This window comes from Thalassophryne amazonica, chromosome 8 (genome assembly GCF_902500255.1).
Source record: "Thalassophryne amazonica chromosome 8, fThaAma1.1, whole genome shotgun sequence".
Lineage (NCBI taxonomy): Eukaryota > Metazoa > Chordata > Actinopteri > Batrachoidiformes > Batrachoididae > Thalassophryne > Thalassophryne amazonica.
In genome coordinates this window covers 86,768,767-86,791,729 of record NC_047110.1, presented here as the reverse complement: position 1 = coordinate 86,791,729, position 22,963 = coordinate 86,768,767, and the positions used below count along the sequence as shown (strand labels likewise).

The following is a 22,963-nucleotide window of genomic DNA, read 5'->3' as shown; positions in this document are numbered from 1 at the left end:
AACCTGACACTGTGGTGCAGAGACAACAACCTCATCCTCAACACCCAGAAGACCAAGGAGATAGTTCTTGACTTCCGCAGGTCAGCCCCCACCACCCCTCCCCCCTCTACATCAACGGAGCAGCGGTGGAGATCGTCTCCTCCATCAGGTATCTTGGAGTCCACCTCTCCAACACTCTCACCTAGCACACCAACACCACGTCTGTCATCAAGAAAGCCCACCAACGTCTCTATTTTTTGAGGAAATTGGGAAGGGCCGGACTGAACACCGAGGTTCTCAGGGCCTTCTACAGCTGTGCAGTGGAGAGTGTCCTGTCCTGCTGCCTCCCTGTGTGGTATGGTGGCTGCACGGTGGCGGAGAAGAAAGTGCTGCAGCGGGTGATGAAGTCTGCACAGAGTACCATCAGATGCAGCTTACCACCCATTGGGGACACCTACATCTCCAGATGTAGAGACAAAGCCACCTGCATCCTCCGAGACTCCACCCACCCTGCACACAGTCTGTTCACACCCCTTCTCTCTGGAAAGGGTCTGTGCAGCATCCGGGCAAAAACATCCAGACTGAAAAACAAATGGCCAAATGCTGTCAGACTGTTGAACAGTTCAACATCCACCACCAAACTGTGAACATTGCACTAACATGCACATTGTCACTTTCTTAATACTCTAACGCTGCTGCTGCAGGTTTAAAAAAAAAAAACTGTCCCAGTTAACTACACCAAGACCTGGAGAAACTGCATTTCATTCTGCCTGAGTCTGAGTCCTATGTAATCTTTACTATTAATCTGTAGATCATACGCAGCAGTCGAATTAGTACGTGCATGTGCTAGTTTGTGCATGTATTATTCAAGTGGTGCACGTAATTTTATACTGCACTAGCACTGGTGCAAGTTAACTTTATCCAAGTTTTATCAACTATAAGCACCAGTAGAATGAACCAATAAAGGAATAAATAAGGAAAAAAACTATTTCCAGTGTGTTGTCTTCGTCTTCCCTGCGTTTTATGACTCTCACACACGGAGCGAGTTGCTGTGCTCTATTTGTTGTGGAAAGCTGACGAATGTCACCAGCAGTGCCATCCCTGGATTCACAACATCCTCATGAGACATCACCAATTCGGGGAGTTTCATTATTTGCTGCAGGAGCTGCAGCAAATAACTGGACCTGCAGGAGCTCCAGTTTGAGGACCTCCTGCCCCATTCACACGCGCACATGTAAACAAAGAAAAGAAAAAAAAAAAACTGGCTGCCGCTGCGGTTCCTCGCTCTCTCACTCTCACTCTCTCACACTCACTCTCTCTCCCCTCAAACTCTGTCATCGTGTTATAAACCAGTCACCATTTGTTTTATTATACATGTGTGTAGTTCATAAATAAAATAATCTTCACGGACAATTTGTTCGTGCGCATGTGAAAAAAAAATGTCTGCCGCTGCTGCTGCTCTCTCCTCAAACTCTCCCCAGAAAGGAAGAGTCTGACACATCAGAGGAGGAGTTTTAAGGTTGATATAAGACTGACTTTTGGTTGTGCAAGTAACTTTTTTTTTGGTGCAAGTAATTTTTTTTGTTACTAGCACCAGTGCAAGTAGGTTAAAAAATGTATTTCGACCCCTGATATGTGTGCTTTACAGTGTGGCAGGGAGGGGCAGCCTGTAAGGATCAACTATGATCTTTTATACCACTAAACGCTACTGTCACATTTTATATTAGTAGCCTGAAAATTGGGATGGCCAACAGTAGATACTGAAACCCCTGCCACTGTGTTGTGAATCGCTCATCAAGGTGTGGGTATTTACAATGCTTCTACGGTTTTGCGTGTGTGGTCTGAATTTGCAGGAGCCACGTTATCAAACCAAATTGTTGGATATGCTGTAGTCTGTCTGTGATCTCTATGTCAGCATTTCCAGCGGAGGCCGCAAAGACAGCAGAGCAAATAGATGTATGATAAACAAGAATAACATTGAGTCAATTCAGAAATGAAAACCATTGCAAAATTTATCGGAAAAGTATGAAAAAAGTAAAAATAATTAGCTGAAATAGTGAGTCATTTACATTTTCCATACACAGTAAACACACAGCATCCATTTCAGGGTTTCTGATATTGAAAATTTCCCAAGATGCTCTGCATATTTTAACCAGTCATGACCAACAGAAAGGCAGCACATTATATTGTTTAACTGGACAACTCATGCTGCCGGGGGAGGGGCGTATTTGTAGCCGTTTTCTTCATTGTTAGTGTTATTTTAATTTGGAAGACACTTCACAAAACACTACAAACACAGGCTACACAATATTGGAAAAAATTGACATTGCGATTTTTTTTTTGCCAATGCTGTTATATACTGCGACATGTGAATATCTTGCAGGACTTTAAAGGACACACTGAAAACGGCTGAAAACCCTGTACATATGCAGAGCCTATATGTGGCACTGTAACGCTTCCACTGTGGAAGCATTTTGTGGAACTTTGACAAAAAAAAAAAAAAAAAAAACAGAGAAGATGACAGCTAGCAATGTAACAGCTAGTCAACATAGCAGCTAGCAGAAGCTACAACGTTTGCAAAGCAGCAGAAAGAGTAAAATAAAGCCTTTTTCAGAGAAAGCAGATCCGTGGTGATCATCTGAAATGGATTTATTGCGTATTTAAAGCGAAGCGGTGTGTTCATGTATTTTTTTAAAACACACTGGAGTTGCAACGGGAAGGGCATCCAGTGTAAAACTTGGGCCAAATACCAATGTGGATCTGGCTGTATCCGCTGTGGCGACCCCGAACAAATTGGGAGCAGCTGAATAGACGACAACAACAACTTCGCTGTGTGTGAATCCACACACAGCGAACTCCCGCACTCCCGAACATGGGGAGATCTGCAACTCACAGACGAGAAAGGACGCGCACTTTAAGTGAATAAAGTTTACCTATTTAAAAAAATGCCTTTATTCGGATTCGATCTGAGTTTTGATCAACATGGTGAACAGTGGATTTATCAATGTGGATTTTACAGAAAAGCTGGACTCCACAGTCATTTTTCACAGGCTGTGTTCACATGTACGCGCAGCCTTTCCAGTCACCGGATTAAAAGCTCTGAATCTTGTAACGATGTGGGGAAAAAAAAGAAATAACTACCTGGGAAAATCGGTGTAGCAGCAGAAGGCAAGAATGTTCCAAAGCAAACTGAGTAAATAAAGTCTTTTAATCTGACGCTTTTTGTCATTTCAGTTGGATTCATCATCATGGCTAAAAACTGTTAACAGGCGGCCTTGTATTGGAATATCCCATATGGAAATACTTGAATTCCATATCATGGAAATTGCTTGTAAATAAACACACCATTTTTTTTAAAGTCCCTTTGTGTTATAATATGGTGCTTTGGGTGTGTTGTTTTTGGCCACCAAAAAAACAAGATGCATGGGTCCAAGCAACTGAAATTTTTTTGATTGAACATTTTCTGTGAGTGAATGGCTGATCAAATGTTGTCTCTTGTCACTGCTAAACACCCACTCTGATTGAAAATGAATGGAAAGTTGCTGCTTTGCCTCTGTCCGTGCTGTCGTTTGTAGCCAATGTGACTGTAGGGTAAGAGCAAATTCCTCAGTCTAGATCGCTGAATTGTGTCAGAGGACTTTCAGTGACACGCTCTGTTTTATGCCTTCATTAACATGGACTCGGGTAACTTTTATTAACATGGAGTAAGGTAAACATCCCAGGTAAACCAAACAGTCCTTGAGCATACAACCCATACCAGTGCGCAAGTACACATACACACAACATCAAAGCGATGTGTATCAGAGGGACTTAGTGGTGAGAATGAAACAGGAGAGTTGTTTTCTGGGTAGATGAAAGGCAAAAGAAAGCCAGTCTTCATTGTAAGCCTGCCCCATTGTTAGGCTTGGGTCGAGATATGCCCACTCACTACCTTAACCCTCCCATCGAGGTAGACAATGCACACAGAGGTTGCTCAACACTAAGTATCAAGATGATAATGACATACTTTGTTTGGTGTGGAAACCTGATACTTAAGGGAGAGAAGAGACAGTTGAGATGTTGAGAGTAAAAGAGTGGCGTGCGAAGGATTAGATTTATTATTCGATTATGGTCGAACAATAGAATAGAAACAGATCAAAGAACAGGTCACCAGAACACGTTTTGTTATACAGAGACTGGTTAATGAAGATTCAACCGTTGTAAGGCTCCTCTACCGGAAACTCAATTACTTCCTAAAAGGGTCGCTAATTGGTATGAAAGTGACCGGCTTTCCCATTGGAATCATGTGTTTATGGAGTGAAAGAAATTAACAGAAACATGCTAGGTGCCATAGTAATGACAAAATTGTCCAACAGGCACAGTACAGATGTCAGGGTGGAGACGCAATGTGAAGTGGTATATAACAAGGTCGGTATACTCAAGTTAAATGGGCCTCAGTTGCTGTACAATTTCATAGCTAATAATCATGAATGAGTAATCAGCTGAACACAATGTTCAGTGTTGTTCTCCATTGTGTCGTCTTCTAAGTGTGTGTGTGTGTGTGTGTGTGTGTGTGTGTGTGTGTGTGTGTGTGTGTGTGTGTGTGTGTGTGTGTGTGTGTGTGTGTGCGCATGTCAGCGTTGGCATCTGGCCCTGCCAGGTGAAGCACAAGAGGTGTGTGCATGGGTGTAAACCCAGAAATTTGATGATGGTCCTTCTGGAGCAAAGAAGAAATACTAACAGGACACAAAAGATGTGAGAACAATCAAATAGACAAACAAACACCTGCCTCAAGCAGACAGAAAGAGAATTACGAGAGAAAAGAGTCCAGGTGTCTTAAACAACAAGGGAGAGTGCCAAAGTAGGAGTGGGCATGTACAACAAAATCATTACAAACATCGCTTTGGGTGAACAAAAGAAAACAGAGATGGTAACACGGGGGGGGGGGGGCAGAGAGTAATGCAGACAAGAAAACAAGACAAACACAAAACAAGAAAACAAAAAGGGCAGGGGGGACAAGAGAGATGTGTCAGGTGTCTATGAAACAAAGGCCACCTTGTGTTATTGCCCTGAGAATTCCAACATTAATGCTTCTCATTAACAGCTGCTCAACAATAAGACAACATACCCACACTGACGGGTATACCGGGAGTGGAAGTGTTATTTACATCACTATCACTCCAAGCTAGTCGATAATGCATTTGACTGCTATGCACAGGCCGCTTTGCACATGCCTTCATTACCTAGGCGGACTTTCACTTTTGTATTCAATTTTTATTGTGTTTATTAATGTTTGTATTTTGTATTTTTGTATTCTTTATATTTTTTATTCTGTACCTGTGAAGCACTTAGGGCAGCTTTGCTTGTTGTAAATGTGCTATATAAATAAACTTGACTTGACTATGCATTTGAAATATTTAAAAAATTAAATAGTTTGTTTGTTTGTTTTTAACTAAATGTTCACAGCATATTAACCAGACACCAACCTCACCCAGGCATCAAAACGTGGAAAAAAAACCTGACACACCCTTATATATACACAAATGCACACACAAACACTGCACTTACAGACACACCATTTGTACAAATCGACACAATGGCAAGTGTGCACACAGACACAAACACACAATTACATAAGCACCCTAGGAGTTTGGCAGAGAAGAGGAAAGAATCAGAGTGGGAGGCCAGGCACCTGGATGACCAGATTATGGTCTAAACCCCACTAGGGACACTCAGATGATCTGCATCAAACGTCAATTTTTCTCCCCATGGTGTGCACTGGGCTTCCCATCACCTTAGCAGCAGTTAACCTTAGTGATAAAGCTCAAAATCAAGTCAGTTCATTGTGTGAAATGTGCTAATCTATTGGATTTTAGCTATAGGAAATGTTAAGATTTTGTTTTGGATTTTGATGGAGCAGTAATGCTGGCTCCTCTATGTGACTTAAGGTGGTTAAGAGTCTCCCACATATTAAAGAGGACTGCCTCAGATCCGTATTATTGAGGCTATACTACCACCTGGTGGCCATTATGACAACTGTACCTACTCCAGCTTTAGTGAAAATGCATTACAGCTACAAAGTCAAAACACGATGTTCATTACAAAACAGGACTGAATGGCACTAAAATACAATCATTGTCAAATGAGTGTGACAGACTAAAGTAACTCTAATGCCTAGTTTTAAAAAAGTGAGTGCGGGAGTGAAATCTGCAACAAGTTAAAAAACATGAGCTTTGTGTTGGCACTGCTCATGCACAAATCCACAATGCCTGATGTGTGTCAATTGACAAATCATAACAGATAAAGATGCTTGTATGTGATGCATTTATATCAACATGAATAGCTGGAAGTGTACCGCATCTATATAGCGGCAAAGAAAGACCCAACACTTCCAAATTCCAATGATGCAGCAAACAATTACCAATACAAAAAATAAAAATAAAATAACTGTATCACAGGAACAGGTTGTATCAAAAGAAAAATAACCTTGCAAATGAGAAAACCCTGGCAAAGACAGAAGACACAGAAATAACACAACACATGCAACTATTTCATTTGATAATGTTTACTACAAATTCAGACAACGCACCCAAAAACGCAGACACGTTACAAAGTCCCACAATACAACAGCCTTACTTGTAACATGAAAACAGGTTTCTGTCCACAGGACTTTCACTGAAAACATGACAATATAGCTATCATAAGAATAAAATTATCAACAAAGTAAATAAACAAACTTGCTACAGGGTTCTCCTGAGACCTCACTATGCTGCATACGGCAAATGAATGCACGATGTGGTGAACCTAATTTGCTTGTGAATCGCCACTGTGGCAAAGATTAATAATAATAACTCTAATAGTACTAGCATAACCTACAATTTATGTGCTTTCTTGAAAGTGGTAAAAGGCCTGTTTGCACTGCACTCTGAGTTCTGTGATTTTCAATATGAAGCATATTTAATGAGTGAACCATTTACTTCATGCTGGTTTATTTAAGAAAGATATAAAATGTTCTCATGCGTAACAGGTGACCTGCAGTTCATTACCGTCATGGTCATTTGTTATGACAAATTTTCACGCTAAGGCAGAAACAAGTCTCAAGAAACTTTGCATTTCTTTATTCTGAACATAGTGGGTAGGGGTGGGGTTTAAAGAACCTAAAGTGGTAGGAAGTCCTGTTTGCAATAGTTTAATATAGAGCACCATTTACAGACAACCCAGAATCAGAAAAAGTTGGGACAATTTAGAAATGAAAAACCTGTGATTTCTACATTTACTTTAACTTCGATTTCATTGCAGACAATAGGAACCAGATATAGTTCATGTTTTGTGTAGTCAATTTAATTTGTTAACATACATCCATCCTTGCATCTCAGGCCTGCAGCACATTCCAAAAAATGTAATGCTGCCATTCCTTCTCATAACACTTAAGAGATGTTTTCTGGCACTGAGAATACCAAGTGAAGAAGCTTTTCAGGTTTTATGTTGCCCAATTCTTCCTGCAAACATGTCTTAAGGTGTACGATATGGAGTCTTCGTCACTATTACTCATTTCAAGATTCTCCATACATTCTCTATTGGGGATAAGTCAGGATTTTGGACAGGCCAGTCTAGTATCTGTACCCACTTCTTCTGCAGCCAAACCTTTGTAACGTGTGCAGAATGTGGTTTTGCACCATCTTGTAAACAATGCATGTCCCTGGAAAAGATGTCATCTTAAAGGCAGCATATGTCTCTCTAACACAGGGGTCGGCCTTCCGCAACTCCGGAGCCGTATGTGGATTTTTAACCCCTCAGCAGTGGCTCCCTGTACCTTAAAGGCTCCGTGTCTGTGAATGTTTTTCCTCCTCCTGTGCAGCAGCATCTTTTAAGTTAAAAGTCTACAAGGATTTCAGACAGTGACACTGTGACATAACTGTAGCGCCTTTGCAGGCAATTGATCACACAGAGTATCTTCACGAAGGCAAGAACTTTGTTTTTGGACTAGGACGCTACATTTTGCTGAGTGAGGGTGAGCACATCAGTGCATGTGAGACACCGAGTGTGAAACGGAAAGGGAGGACTCAATAGTTCATGCACTTGAATTGAAGGGTTTTTTGTGGTGTTGTCAGGTTTTTTGTTTTCCAACTTTTTCAGTTTCTGAATTCATTTCCAGATAAATTTCACAGAACATTGGTTATCGCTACTATGCATAATTTGTAACTGCTTTTTGGCACTTGGTTTCTGACTGATAACTCAAAGATAGACAAACAGGCATAAAATTGAAACCTCCATCCAATTTTGGTAGTGTGGGTAAATCCATAACAGAAAAATTAGAGTAATGAGGAACTTTTGAGTGAGATATAATTCAAAATGTACATAAAATGGGCTTTTCCATGTTGTTGTCCATTCGGCTGCTCCCGTTTTGTGTTCAGGGTCGCCACAGCAGATACAACCAGATCCGCATTGATATTTGGCACAAGTTTTACGCCGGATGCCCTTCCTGACACAACTCCAGTGTTACCTGGAGAAACACACACAGCCGCTGGTGTTCCAAAGAGGTCTCCCATCCAAGTACTAACCAGGTCCCGCACTGCTTAGCTTCTGAGATCTGACGGGATCAGGCTGACACAGAGCAGATCGGCGGCTTTTCAATATTAAATTCAAATGTCCACAAAATTCACAATCTGGATGAGATCCTGTGTCACCGACCGAATGGCTCCCCCTAAAAATTGGCCCACCCTGCCTTCACTGCACATGCATCATTTCTGAGCATCAGCAGCGATTCACCGATTATCACCTCATTTCTGCTTATAACTGCACTCCAGTCAGTCTCTCAGCGACAGATATCTGAAGCTTTTGTACAACAATCATTTCCACATAAATTCAGCATTATTTCATAATAAAAGACGGGGAATGATCAGAGCGCCACAGCAGCACATCTGAGTCTGACGTGCTGCTGCACCTACGTCATTTTGGAAAATCAGTAGCAATTCACTGATTATTAGGGATGTGAATTGTACAACAACTCACGATTCAATTCCATTCCGATTCTTGGGGTGATGATTCAATTCATAATCGATTTTCGATTCAAAGAGCTCTGAGAAATAGTTATATTACTTAAAAAATGTTTAAGAAAATGCAGCTTTACAAGGTTAATCAAGTGATTCTAGATGTAAATTTACTTATCTGCTTTGCTCGTTCAGAGTTGACAGTTTAGCGAAGCGCTGGTCAGTTGTCAGCAGAGACCGCTGCTCCCCTGTTTTAGCTCCGGGTGATGGCGTAGCATGTGGGCTTGCGGATTTGAAGTGTTTCCGAAGTACTTGACTTTCATTTTGCAGATTTTGCACGCTGCGTAAGTCATGTCAAGCTCCTTCTTACGCAGCAAATAATAAAATCCAAAATGCGGCCAAACATTTGCCTTCAGCAAAGACGGTGCTGGCTGAATTAGCTCTTGGCCCGCCATGCTAAGCTACAGCTCATGAGTGTTTGAAGCACCCCCCCTGCGGGGACGCTGCAGTACGGAAGCCATTGCCTGACAAACAGTACACGCAGCAAGTAAGCAAGAAAATGTTTAATAAAATGCTTTTTAAAAATTGATTCTTGGACATTTTGGATCGATTCAGAATCGTAATAAATAACAATCGTGATTCAGACGTGAATCGATTTTTTCCGACAGCCCTACTGATTATCATCTCATTTCTGCTTAAAACTGACTTTAGAATGATTTAAGAGGTTTTACTTTGTCATCTGAATAATCACATTATTCCCTTTGATCGCTTTGGGTGTAGAGTGTCAGACTCAAGAGTCAGTCTCAGACGCATGTACAGTGAAGGCAGGGCAGACCAATTTTTAGAGGGGGCCGTTCAGTCGGCGACACCGGATCAAACTTTGTCAGGCGATAGTGCATGTCAGTCTGCACCTCACTTTTAAATATGAGAGTGACTGGGGCATGTTTGTTTAAGATATTATGTAAAATATACGAGGTCTGTTAGAAAAGTATCCAACCTTTTTCTTTTTTCTTTTTCAAAAACCATATGGGTTTGACTCACGTGTGATTGCATCAGCCAAGCTTGAACCTTCGTGCGCATGCGTGAGTTTTTTCATGCCTGTCGGTTGCGTCACTCGCCTGTGAGCAGGCTTTGTGTGAGCAGTGGTCCACTCCTCTCGTCGGATTTTTATTGTGAATAAATGTCTGAACGATTTGGAGCTTTGCTGCATCAATTTTTTCCAGAAACTGTGAGAGACCTCCAGGTGGTAACCATTCGGAAAATTCAAATGGCTTTGAGGGACAATTTTATGGGGATTACACAGATTAAGGAGTGCTCCAGCCAGTTTAAAGACCGCCCACAGCCGCACTCCGAGCGCCGATCGACAGGCTGAAACCCCGCTGAAACAACCAGATCATTTCCAACGTGAAGGCTTTGTTGATCCGGGACATCGTCTGACTTACACAAAAATGGCAGGAGACGTGGACACCGTGCCGTGCGTCGCGGCGGTGCCACATGGCGCAAAGCAACGCCGTGATGAAGCCTCACAGGACATGTTCTGGCATGTCCAGGCTCATCCACAATTTCTCGGTTAGTCACACGACTGAAAACCCACAGACAGCCGTCTGAAAGCCGTCTCAAAGCCGTCCTGTGAGACCAACACGGAGGTGGTTTTGTGCTGCGCCATGAGCAGCACGGTGGCGCATCCGTCCGGTTTTCTTTCCATGAAAAAAACTCCTGTAACAGTGGAATGTGCCGAAAAATACTGATGTCCACGTCTCCTGCCATTTTTGTGTAAGTCAGACGATGTCCCGGATCAACAAAGCCTTCACGTTGGAAATGATCTGGTTGTTTTAGCGGGGTTTCAGCCTGTCAATCGGCGCTCGGAGCGCGGTGTGCTCTCAGCAGCTGTGGGCGGTCTTTAAACCGGCAGTAACACTCCTTAATCTGTGTAATCCCCATAAAATGGTCCCTGAAAGCCATCTGAATTTTCCGAATGGTGTCCACCTGGAGGTCTCTCACAGTTTCTGGAAAAAATTGATGCAGCAAAGCTCCAAATCGTTCAGACATTTATTCGCAATAAAAAAACGACGAGAGGGGTGGACCACTGCTCACACAAAGCGTGCTCACAGGCGAATGACGCAACCGACAGGCGTGAAAAAACTCACGCATGTGCACAAAGGTTCAAGCTTGGCTGATGCAATCACACGTGATTCAAATCCATATGGTTTTTGAAAAAAAATAAAAAGGTCGGATACTTTTCTAACAGACCTCGTATATTAAATGGGTTTTCAATGTTAAATTTAAATGGTCACAAAATCTGCAATCTGGATTCATCTTTGTCAGTCGATAAAGGACACATTCTACATAATGCTATCATATATAAAGAAATTTGATCGTTTCTGGCAGCGTTATAATTTTTTTTATTCGTTCAACATTAAAGGATAGGGATTTTTCCAAGATTTTTCCTGATTTTCTGAATCAGGATATGAATCCTCTGTAAAAATTTCACAACGATATATGAAAAACTGTTGGTTCAAGGCTGTTCACAATCAATCAATCAGGGGCAAAAGCATAACCTCGAAGTTCGCTGGTGGAGACAAAAAAAAAAGTGTTGGGCTAGTCCCAGTTTCTTCACTCACATCCATAGAAGCCAAAAATTATTTCAGTTGACTTGGTGGCTTCTCTCACTCATCTCCTTCCAGCATGGCCATTTAATTTTTGTGAACTGTCTACTTGACACAGATTTACAGTACAGTACCACACAGTTTGTATTTCTGAATGATTTATGTAAATGCCTCACATTCACATCGGGGTGAATGTGAGGCCAGGCATCAACTTTAATGCTTGTCCAATTGTCCAGGACAAGTGCAAAATGTGACCGGACAAGCAATAGCTCTAAATCGTTGTCCAACCAGACAAGTGGCATTTTTTTGGTTTAAAACGTTCAAATTCTTTATTTTCATCGCTCGGAACCAAAATACCCGCGTTTTTGTTTTCTTATTTACATCACGTCTCGTCTCGTACCTTGCGAGAAAGCGTCTTCGGTTTTTCCCGCCACTCTCCACGCAGCGGACAATCGGAAAACATGATATCAATGTGTTCGCAAGACCACTGTATGGAGTGTGCGTTCGTAGCATCTTCTTGCGAGATGCTGTGGCGAGAAACATTAGATAACGAACATCGCATCGATTAACACGCCTTTTGGGTTTTTTGTTTGTTTTTTTTTCCCCCGTCTGCATATATAGTAATGATAAGTGCCACACTGGCAGAACCATTTATGAACATTAATACGCATATATGCAATTTATTCTTGCAAGACAGAAGGTATGTAGTGCGTGAGTGAACAGCCCCCAAAGGCGGGAGCGAGCGGCGGCAAGGACGGGGGACAAAGGACCACTGCAACCGAATCCAAAACACGGGCAGGGACCACCGAGCCATACGAGGGTGGGGCCGGCCCCCGGACAAGAGGCGAGGCCCAACCCCAGGGGCCAGTAAGCACGAGGACCCCACGACACCCAAGCTCCCCCCAACGCAGCCATCAGGACCCCTCCAAACCCCACCCCGGGCCCCATCCCAATTAACACGCCTTTTGAACAATATATTTAACAGAATGTCTTTTCTCAAACCTCCGAAACCAGGCCAGATACCAGGAAAAGCGCCAGTCAAACGCAAACCATCAACCCCCGCAAGTGTAGAAGCTTCAAAGAAGAGGTATGAAGAGAAAGGAAGTTTGTGAGTAGCTGGACACAGGATTATCCGTGGCTGGGGCACAAGGAAGAGGATAACACAATATACTGACATGTCTGTCAGGATTTTCCTTAATTGCGGACCAGTAAGTCATTTTTAAATGTTGAAGTAAAAGAATTTGATTTGCTTTATAAAATACATACTGGCAAATGATCATGCATTGAACAGTGATGAATTCAGAAAACACACATGAGAGAAGATGCATATTGGCATTTACCAATTATTTTTAATTTTTTCGCCAATTATGAACAATCGCAGGAGAGAAACATTATGAGCTTTGTCTTGGTTAAGAGATTAAAAGGCAAGAGGCTATGCATGCAATAAAATGTATTTTTTGGAAATTGAATTTTACCACCCACACAGGAGAGTGACAGTACATTATATTTTTCATGAAGTGATATGTCACAGCAAAGTAGATGTGATAAATATTTAATCTGAATCTCAGTCCCAGAAAATGTTGAAATGTAATGATTTTTCTATTTCAGCTGCAATTCTTATGTTGGAATATTAAAGTTAAAGTACTTACAAACAAAAGAAGTATGACAGGTTTTTATTAAGTCACAAGTCAGAGCAAAGTATATGTGATAAATATTTAATTTGAATCTCAGTCACAGGTTGTTTGGACAACCAGCTTTTCCTATAGGACAAGTTAACCGCCAGGGTTACTTGTCCTATGGACAAGTACACTAAAAAGCTTAATGTCAATGCCTGTGAGGCATTATTTGTAAAGCGCTTTGAGCACCTGATGCAGATGGAAAAGCGCTATATAAATGCAGTCCAATTACCATTTAAAGCCCAAGTGACTTGGAAATGTTCATGTATCCATCGCCTGACAATTCTCAAGAAAACTGGCTGTAAAAATGATTAATTAATTCTTACAATTAGAATAAACTGCCCTACCCAGACAGACAGACAGAGACAGACAGACAGACAGACAGAAGGGCTGTAACGATACACAAAAATCATGGTTCGATACGTACCTCAGTTTTGAGGTCATGGTTCCATTCATTTTCGGTACAGAATGGGAACAAAATGTAAAACCTACATTTGCTTGTTGTTTAAACCAACAATTTATAAAAATAATAAAAGATGTGTTAGAATGTATATCAACAGAAATTTATAATGGAAACAAGAAAAACATTATTATAAGTTGTTTATATAGGGCGCCAGGCTCAAATATGGCTACATTTACAAACTGGGTGGACAGAATGTTTTCATCAATAAATAAAAAAATATTTATATGTGGAGATTATAACATTGATTTAATAAACCCCAATAGGCACACATCAACTGACGAATTTATAAACACAATGTACAGCATGAGCTTATACCCAGTTATCACCAGGCCAAGCAGAATTACATTGAATACTGCAACTCTAATAGATAACATCTTCACAAACAACATAGAAACTAAAAATATAAGTGGTTTATTGATTTGTGACATAACTGACCATCTTCCTGTGTTCACTGTGTATGACTCCAATTGTAATTTTCAGGTAAAACCCCAATACTCTGTATTTAAATGAGTAAGAACCCAAAAAGCAATAGATCACCTCAATAATGAGTTAACAAAACAGGACTGGCGCACTGTGTATAGGGAGAATGATGTGGATTGTGCCTTCAATAAATTTCTAGACATTTTCAATTCATTATATGAGATAAACTGTCCAATACGCCAAGTCAACAAAAACAGTACTGTCGCCAAAAGTCCATGGTTAACAAAAGGTCTACAAAATGCTTGTAAAAAGAAGAATACATTATACAGACAATTTGTTAGACTAAGGACAAAAGAATCTGAACATAGATATAAATTATATAAAAACAAACTAACTAATATAATCAGAGCCAGCAAGAAATTATATTATACCAATCTATTAAATAATAATAAAAATGACACCAAGAGAATCTGGGAAATTCTTAACACTATAATCAAAAATAAGGTAAGAGGTAATTCTTATCCAAATTATTTTATTGATAAGAACAAGGACATCTATAATATGTATAACATAGTTAATGGTTTTAATAACTTCTTTGTTAATATTGGACCTGACTTGGCAGCAAAAATTCCCGATGGTTGTAACAAGGAGCAGGAATCACTCATAAAAATCAATCCAAACACAATGTTTCTCTCCAGTGTTAGTGAAGCCGAAATAATAGATATTGTTAATAAATGTAAAAACAAAAAAAATCAACTGACTGTTATGACATAGATATGAAGCTAGTAAAAACAACAATCAAAAGCATATCAAACCCCTGACTCATATATGTAACTTGTCATTTCAAACTGGGACATTCCCAATCAAAATGAAGATGGCAAAAGTTATTCCACTATACAAAAATGGAAATAAACATATCTTCACAAACTACAGACAGGTCTCTCTACTTCCACAATTTTCCAAAATTTTAGAAAAGCTTTTTAACAACAGGTTAGGATCCTTTATAGAAAAATAACATAATTAACGAATGTCAATATGGGTTTAGGTCTGGTAGGTCAACTTCACTTGCAATAATTGAAGCAATAGAAGAGATTACAAACACCTTAGATAGTAAAACTATATAGTTGGAATATTCATTGATTTAAAGAAAGAGTTTTACTCAATAAATTGGAAAGATATGGTATCAGGGGAGTGGCTTGGAATTGGATTCAAAGCTATTTAACGGAGAGACATCAGTTTGTGCAGATGGGTGCATTTAAATCTGGGTGTTTGGGCATCCCTTGTGGGGTCCCACAGGGATCCATACTGGGTCCACATTTTTTTAATCTTTATATAAATGACATTTAATGTGTCACAATTATTAAAATTATTATTATTTGCAGATGATACCAATATATTCTATTCCAGTGATAATTATAGCAAACTTATTAATGTGGTAAATAGTGAATTAATTAAGCTGAAAACTTGGTTGAATATTAATAAATTATCCCTAAATATAAAAAAAGACTAAAGTCATGTTTTTTGGAAATCATAATGTCAATTCTAATTTACCAATAAATATAGACGGTGTCAAAATAGATAAAGTGTCAGAAGTCAAATTTTTAGGGATAACCATCGATAGTAAATTAAGCTGGAAGTCTCATATCAGCCACATACATAAAAAAGTTTCCAAGAATGTCTCTATTATGTACAAAGCAAAATATTTTCTGGATCATAATGCATTATATTTATTGTATTGTTCTTTAATCTCTCCTTACTTAACATATTGTATAGAAATCTGGGGTAACAATTACAAAAGTTTGCTACAATTACAAAAGTTTGCTACATCCCCTCTGCATAATCCAAAAGCGGGCAATAAGAATCATCTTCGATGTGTCTCACAGGTTTAGAAAAAATTTTGATCAAACAAAGCGCCAGTCTCTCAGCAACTTCTCAGACAAAGGAATTCCGACGAGGGGCTGGACGACTCCTCTCACAAGGAGTGCTCACAGGCGAATGACGTCACCGACAGGCGTGGAAAAACTCACGCATGCGCACGAGGGTTCAAGCATGTCTGACGTAAAAACATATGAATGAAATCCATATAGTTTTTGAAAAAAATAAAAAGGACCTATACTTTATTGACAGCCCTCGTACATCATGACCCTGTAGTTGAAATGCTAGTCAAATAGAAGTATGGTGATGATGGTAATAACTTAGAGAGAGAGGGAAACATGTATGCGTATATATATATATATATATATATATATATATATTGAGACAGAATTACCATCGACACACACAAGAATAGTCCTTTTAAATAGTCATTTTCTGAGTAAATGTGGGGAATTTATTGACATATGAAAATGGCTTAAGGAATGACACCAGCAATATCAATAGCAATTAAAAAAATGGTAGTAATAATAATAGAAATAAAAAAAAAAAAATTTTTGATTGACAATAATTACTGTCATTATTACTGTCTATTATGGTGGGAATTGTTTTTATCATCATTATTATTATTATTATAGATACTCATCACTAATATATGATATCAATTACATAGTAATAAAAAAGGAATATTGTCACACTCGGTAGTCATAATAACGTATGGGTATTTGGGGGTGGGATTAAATAAGTTCGTCTTCATCCCACCCCTTTTCAGGTTCAGTGCGCGGGTATGTATGCGTGTATGTTTGTATCTCCTGTTCTTTTCAACCCAATGTGGGTAAATGTAGATGTCAAAGAAATGCTTATTTTGTAAAACTCAAAATAAATGATCAATCAGTCAATATGTATGTATATGTACATGCATATATGTAGTATGTATGTGTATATATGTATGTATATGTGTGCGTGTATATATATATGTGTATATGTGTAGGGGTATGTATATGTATGTGTAGGTGTAAATGTATGTATGTGTATATATATGTGTTAGTGGGTATGTATATAGGTATATATGTGAGTGTGTATATGTGTGTGTATAAGTGTATATATGTATATAATGTGTGTGTATATGTATGTACATATACAGGTATATATGCACGGTCCAAGCAGAGGGTCACCCCCTAGAGCCTGGTCTGCTTGAGGTTTCTTCCTAAGAGGGAGTTTTTCCTCACCACAGTTGCCTAGTGCTTGCTCTGGGGGTCGGCAGGGTTAATATGGAGTGACTTGGGCCAAGTTTGCTGTGATTTGGCACTTTATACATAACATACTTATACATGAATTGAAATGTAATTGAATATTGAAGTGTATGTCTGTGTTGATATGTAGTGTGTTGTGAATTTGTGTATATGTTGTTATGACTGTTATAATTGTTGGACTCATTCTAGCAGGGGTGGGTGTTGATAAGCTTTGCTTCTGCCCACACCCTTTTGGACTCACAGGCTTGTTTATATAACATACATATTATTGGTATGTTTCTGTTCTTTCGGATTTGTGTGTGTGCTGAATAAATCCATTCATTCATTCATTTATTGTAACGTTATACAAACAGGAAAATAAAATAATTGCAAAGTGCTGCCTGGTAATAAGTTAAATAAAATGCTCTCAAATAAACAACAAATACGAGGTCTGTTAGAAAAGTATCCAACCTTTTTATTTTTGGCAAAAACCTGCTGGATTTGAATCACGTGTGCTTGCATGAGCCAACCCTGAACCTTCGTGCGCATGCGTGAACGTTTTCATGCCTGTCGATTGCGTCATTTGCTAGTAAGCAGCCTTTGTGTGAAGATGGGTGTAGTCTCTCGGCGGATTTTCATTGCAAGGAAAATGGTGGAACGACTGGAGCAGCACTGCATCAAATTTCGCCAGAAACTAGGCGACAGCCAGGTGGAAACCCTTCAGAAGATTCAGATGGCTTTCGGTGACGATGCTATGGGCATCACACAGATTAAGGAGCGGTACAACTGGTTTAAAGATGTCCGCACAACGGTGGAGAGCGAGCCACGCTCCGGTCGGCCATCAACATGCTGAAACGACCAGGTCATTTCCAAAGTGAACGCTGTGGTGATGCGGGACCGTCGTGTGACTATCCGAGAAATTGCGGAAGAGGTGGACATCAGCACTTTTTCGGCACATTCCACTGTGACAGAAGATTTGGCCATGAAAAGAGTGGCGGTGAAATTCGTGCCGAAGCTGACAGCGGAGCAAAAGCACCTTCATGTTGATGTCTCACAGGACATGCTGGACACCGAATAATGATACCCACCTCTTCCACAATTTCTCAGATAGTCACACGACTGAAAAGTCACTGAAAGCCGTCTGAATCTTCCAAATGGTTTCCACCTGGCTGTCGCCCAGTTTCTGGCAAAATTTGATTCAGTAGTGCTGCTCCAGTCGTTCCGTCATTTTCCTTGCAATGAAAATATGCCGGGAGCACTACACATGTCCTCACACAAAGGCTGCTTATCAGAAAATGACACAATCGACAGGCGTGAAAAAGTTCACGCATGCGCACGAAGGTTCAAGGTTTGCTCATGTAAGTACACGTGATTTAAATCCATCAGGTTTTTGCAAAAAATAAAAAGGTACGATACTTTTCTAACAGACCTCGTATGTCAATTGATGCTGTCAACTGATTTCCTGAAAGCTGCGCTCATGCAGTGTGAATTCACACACAGTGTAAATATAAGGACTTGAGCGTTTTAGTGAAGAAAAGTCGCTCTGTGGCACTTTGCACCATCAGATCAGTTAGCAGAGCGGAGCGGAGCCTCCCCCCCCCCCCATTGTGATCCTGGCTGCACACGTGATGAAATCTCAAGAAAAAGAAAATTACTCAGTTCTCCGTGTGAAGCAGGGACATTGTGCGCGCTTTCTGGATGACGTGCGTCAATATTTACGTGCAACACTTCAGGAAAAAAGCATTTACGGTACATATTTAATTAAAAGTTAAAAAATCTGTCTAACACAGTGGTCTCTAAACTATTCCAGAAAGGGCTGAGAGGGTGCAGGTTTTCTTTGCAGCCACTGACTCCAGCAGGTGATTTCAATGATGAACTCATCCCACCTGCTCCAAGTGATGTTAATCAGTGAAATCACCTGCTGAAGTCAGTGGCTGCAAAGAAAACCTGCACCCTCTCTGCCCTTTCTGGAATAGTTTGGAGACCACTGGTCTAACATCTTTCTGTGTAAATATCTCATGTTACAAAGTGGAGACCCGCGACTTATAGACAAGTGCAGCTTATTTATGTACAATTTCTTTTAAAATTGGTGGGTGCGGCTAATATTCAGGTGCACTCTATAGGGCAGTCACAATTATTACAAAATTCGCCAATCGCGATTATTTTTCATATTCGCGAATATTTTTCATAATCACGATTACTGTGAATTATTTATTGTATCAACAAAGTTGCATAAACGACTCGGAATCTGACGTCATCGTGCGGCAGTAGCCGCACGCTGCCTCACTCACTCTGTTTCCTCTCGTCTTGGTCGGATGGTTAGCGAGGCTTGGATAATAACATGGAGCATGAGGAGGTTCTGGTTCCAAAGCCACGCACCGCTGTGGATGCATTTCGGTTTTGTAGGGCTGGCTCAACTAGTCACGACTACGTCGACGATTGAAATCGTTAACAACTAATTTAGTAGTCGATGAGTCGTTTATTTTATTTAAGTCTTTGATTTTTCTCTCAATTCATAGTTTTAGGCAGCGAGCCGTCCTGCTGTCATTTGGATGTTCAAATTTTGAATAAGACGGCCGATTAAAACAGCAGCCGTCTTGTTCAAAGCCTTTTAAATGCAGTTTACCGAAGGAGCTGTGTGTGTGTGTGTGTGTGTGCGTGTGTGTGTGTGTGTGTGTGTGTGTGCGTGTGTGTGTGTGTGTGCGTGCGTGCGTGCACGGGCGCAGAGTCAACTCGCTGCAGACTGAGGGAGCGAGATTCCTGAACGGAAGCACGAGACGTTACGTTCTGCTGTGAACCATAACGTGAGACAGCGAGCGCGGAGCAGAGAGAGAAGATTTTAACCCGAGTCAACATATATATAAAAAAAAACCAAAACCAAACCGTGGAGCTGCCTTTACTCTCTGTACTTTCTCTACCGGTGCGGTTCTGATGGCACCGACCTGTTCACACCATGTGCGCGTCGTATACTGAATTTATGAGATCATGAGATGAAATAAACGGTCAAATAGCCATAAAAACATCCTTAAAAATTTGAATATATAAATGAACTGAGCAAAAATTACAGAAAAGCTGTGCAGTGATGTTCAGAGGCACGGATCACAAAAAGCTGAACTTTAACAGCTGTTATTTTCCAAAGGTATGTATTTGTTCAATCTTGAGCTTAATGTAGTGTTTAAGCACAAAACGTGACTGATGAGAAAAAAGGATGACTTCATCACACTAAAATGAACTGGAGTCAGAATAAAAATACAAGCTGCTGATTTCTGTTATTTTTCAAAGTTATTAAGCTGTAGCTATATGTTTTAATTATTTCAAAGTGAGTTGCCTCTTATTGCATTCTGATTTATTTATACAAAAAAAATATGGGGAGTCTAATCAGCCTGCATTGTTCTGTTAAGTTTATATCAGTTTTCCTGCACATGTCCAGGTATTTTTTTCCTTCTTTATAAGAGTTTGGTGTTTGCGTTTGCTCCACAAAGTTTTAAAACACAATAAAATGTTCACACTGCTCTTTATAGCAGTTCTGTAATTTCAGAAATGCAAAAGAAACCACAAATCAGAAAAAGTTGGGACTATATGTAAAATGAAGATAAGAATAAAAATGTTGCACTATTCCCAGTTTCTCCACTCAGAGAAGCCAAACGTTCTTCCAGAGTTTTGAAATCATACTACGATAGTAGAATATAAAGAAGGGAAAAAAAGAAAAAAATAGACAATATAATCATCAATCGCAATTATTTTCCTGACAATTAATCGCCTCCAGAAATTCCTAATCGTGACAGCCCTAGTGCTCTAGAGTCCAGAACGTACGGTAAACACACACAACACGAACTCACCCGTGTACAGCCCTGTACCGAACTGAATGTCCAGTACCGAAACGGTTCAATACAAATACACGTATTGTTACACCCTTAACAGACAGACAGACAGATGTTGCTGGCCTTAAATGTAGGAATGGATGTATATTAACATATAAAATAAAGCTGATCACATAAAACATGAAACATGTTGCTTTCATACTGTCTGCAGTTACTTAAACAAAAGTCAAAGAAAAAGTCAGGATCATTTTCCAGACATTCCCCTCACCCACCAACACCACATTTTCCCTATCTTCCACTTTTCTGACTTAGGGTTGTAAAAATATATATAAATATAGTTGAACTATATATAGAAAAACCTTATAATCTGTGTTATCTTTATTCATTCATTTTAAAGGTCAAATACGCTTCGCAGCTCTAGAAGAATTTTATTTGTGTTAGACGGGATAAAAATGGCTCTTTTGACAGTAGCGGTTGCAGACCCCTGCTCTGAAACCTTAATATATTTTCTGCATTACCTCTGCCATCACAGAAGTGTAAATTATCATTGCTAAGGTCACTTACACACCCAATACCATGACAGACACTCACTTTTAGACTTGTTGTGGATAAAAGTCTGGACGGTCCTTTTCATCTTTGGCCCAGAGCATATGGGGTTTATTTTCTTCCACAAAACATCTGGAGTACTTAAATAAATGTTGACTGACTGACTAATTGGAATAGTGATTCACCTGACCACATGACACATTTCTACTGTGTGATGGTCCAACCCAAAGGTCTCTGAGCCCAGAGAAGTCAACACCACTTGAGGACACGGTTAACATGAGGCTTCTTTTTTGCACAATGAAGTTTTAAGTGATATTTGTGAATGGCCAAGTGTCGTGATGAACTGTTCTCTGTACTGCATGCAGGTGTTTGGTTATTTGTATGTTTTTTGTATTTGTTTTTTGATACAACTACCTGTTTTGGAATTGACTGTTTTCACAATACCGTGTGATGCTACCTCCAATTTGTGAGAGGTACTTCTTTGTCAACGTTAACCTTAGCATAGGTTTTAATCATGACTTTTTTGGATTATCTGTGTTTTCAGCATTTGCTTATGTCATCTTAATTAGAGATTTTATGGCCACTATCTGCCATCATAATAACACCCTAACATGGTCTGCTCTGATACAAGGTGGTAGCCAATTGGTTAGCATGCTTGAATTCAGTGCAGAAGGTTCCTGGTTCAAACCCCACCCACGCCACATTTCTCCATATAATGTGGAGCTGCGCTAGAAAGGGCATCAGACGTAAAACGTGTGCCAATTCAACATGCAGATCTACTTTGGACCTGCTGTGGTGAACCCAAGTGAAAAAAACAAACAACGGAGCAGCCAAAGGGTCTTACCTACTTACTCCAAAAAGTATTCACAGCGCTTCACTTTTTCCACATTTGGTTATGTTACAGCTTTATTCCAAACTGGAATGAATTCATTTTTTCCCCCTCAAAATTCTACTCACAACACCCCATAATGACAAGATAAAAGTTTCATTTTTTTGTTTGTTTTTTACAAATTCATTAAAAATAAAAAACTAAGAAATCACATAAGTATTCACACCCTTTCCTCAATACTTTGTTGATGCACCTTTGGCAGCAATTCCAGCCTCAAGTCTTCTTGAATATGATGTCACAAGCTTGGTGTACCTATCTTTGGCCACTTTTTCCCCATTCTTGTTTGCAGCACCTCACTGGGCTCTGGCTGGGCCACTTAAGGACATTCACAGAGTTGTCCTGAAGACACTCCTTTGGTATCTTGCCTGTGTGCTTAGGGTCATTGTCCTGCTGAAAGATGACCCGTTGCCCCATTCTGAGGTCAAGAGCGCTCTGGAGCAAGTTTTCATCCAGGATGTCTCTGTACATTGCTGGATTCATCTTTCCCTCA

The 22,963-nt window shown here is 40.1% G+C and overlaps 1 protein-coding gene across 1 annotated transcript in view; it reads right to left on the bottom strand.

The window, feature by feature from the left end:
- mrpl23 (mitochondrial ribosomal protein L23) overlaps positions 1–22,963 on the bottom strand; it is a 125,709-nt gene that overhangs the window by 95,049 nt on the left and 7,697 nt on the right. The gene's annotated exons all lie outside the window — the stretch shown is intronic.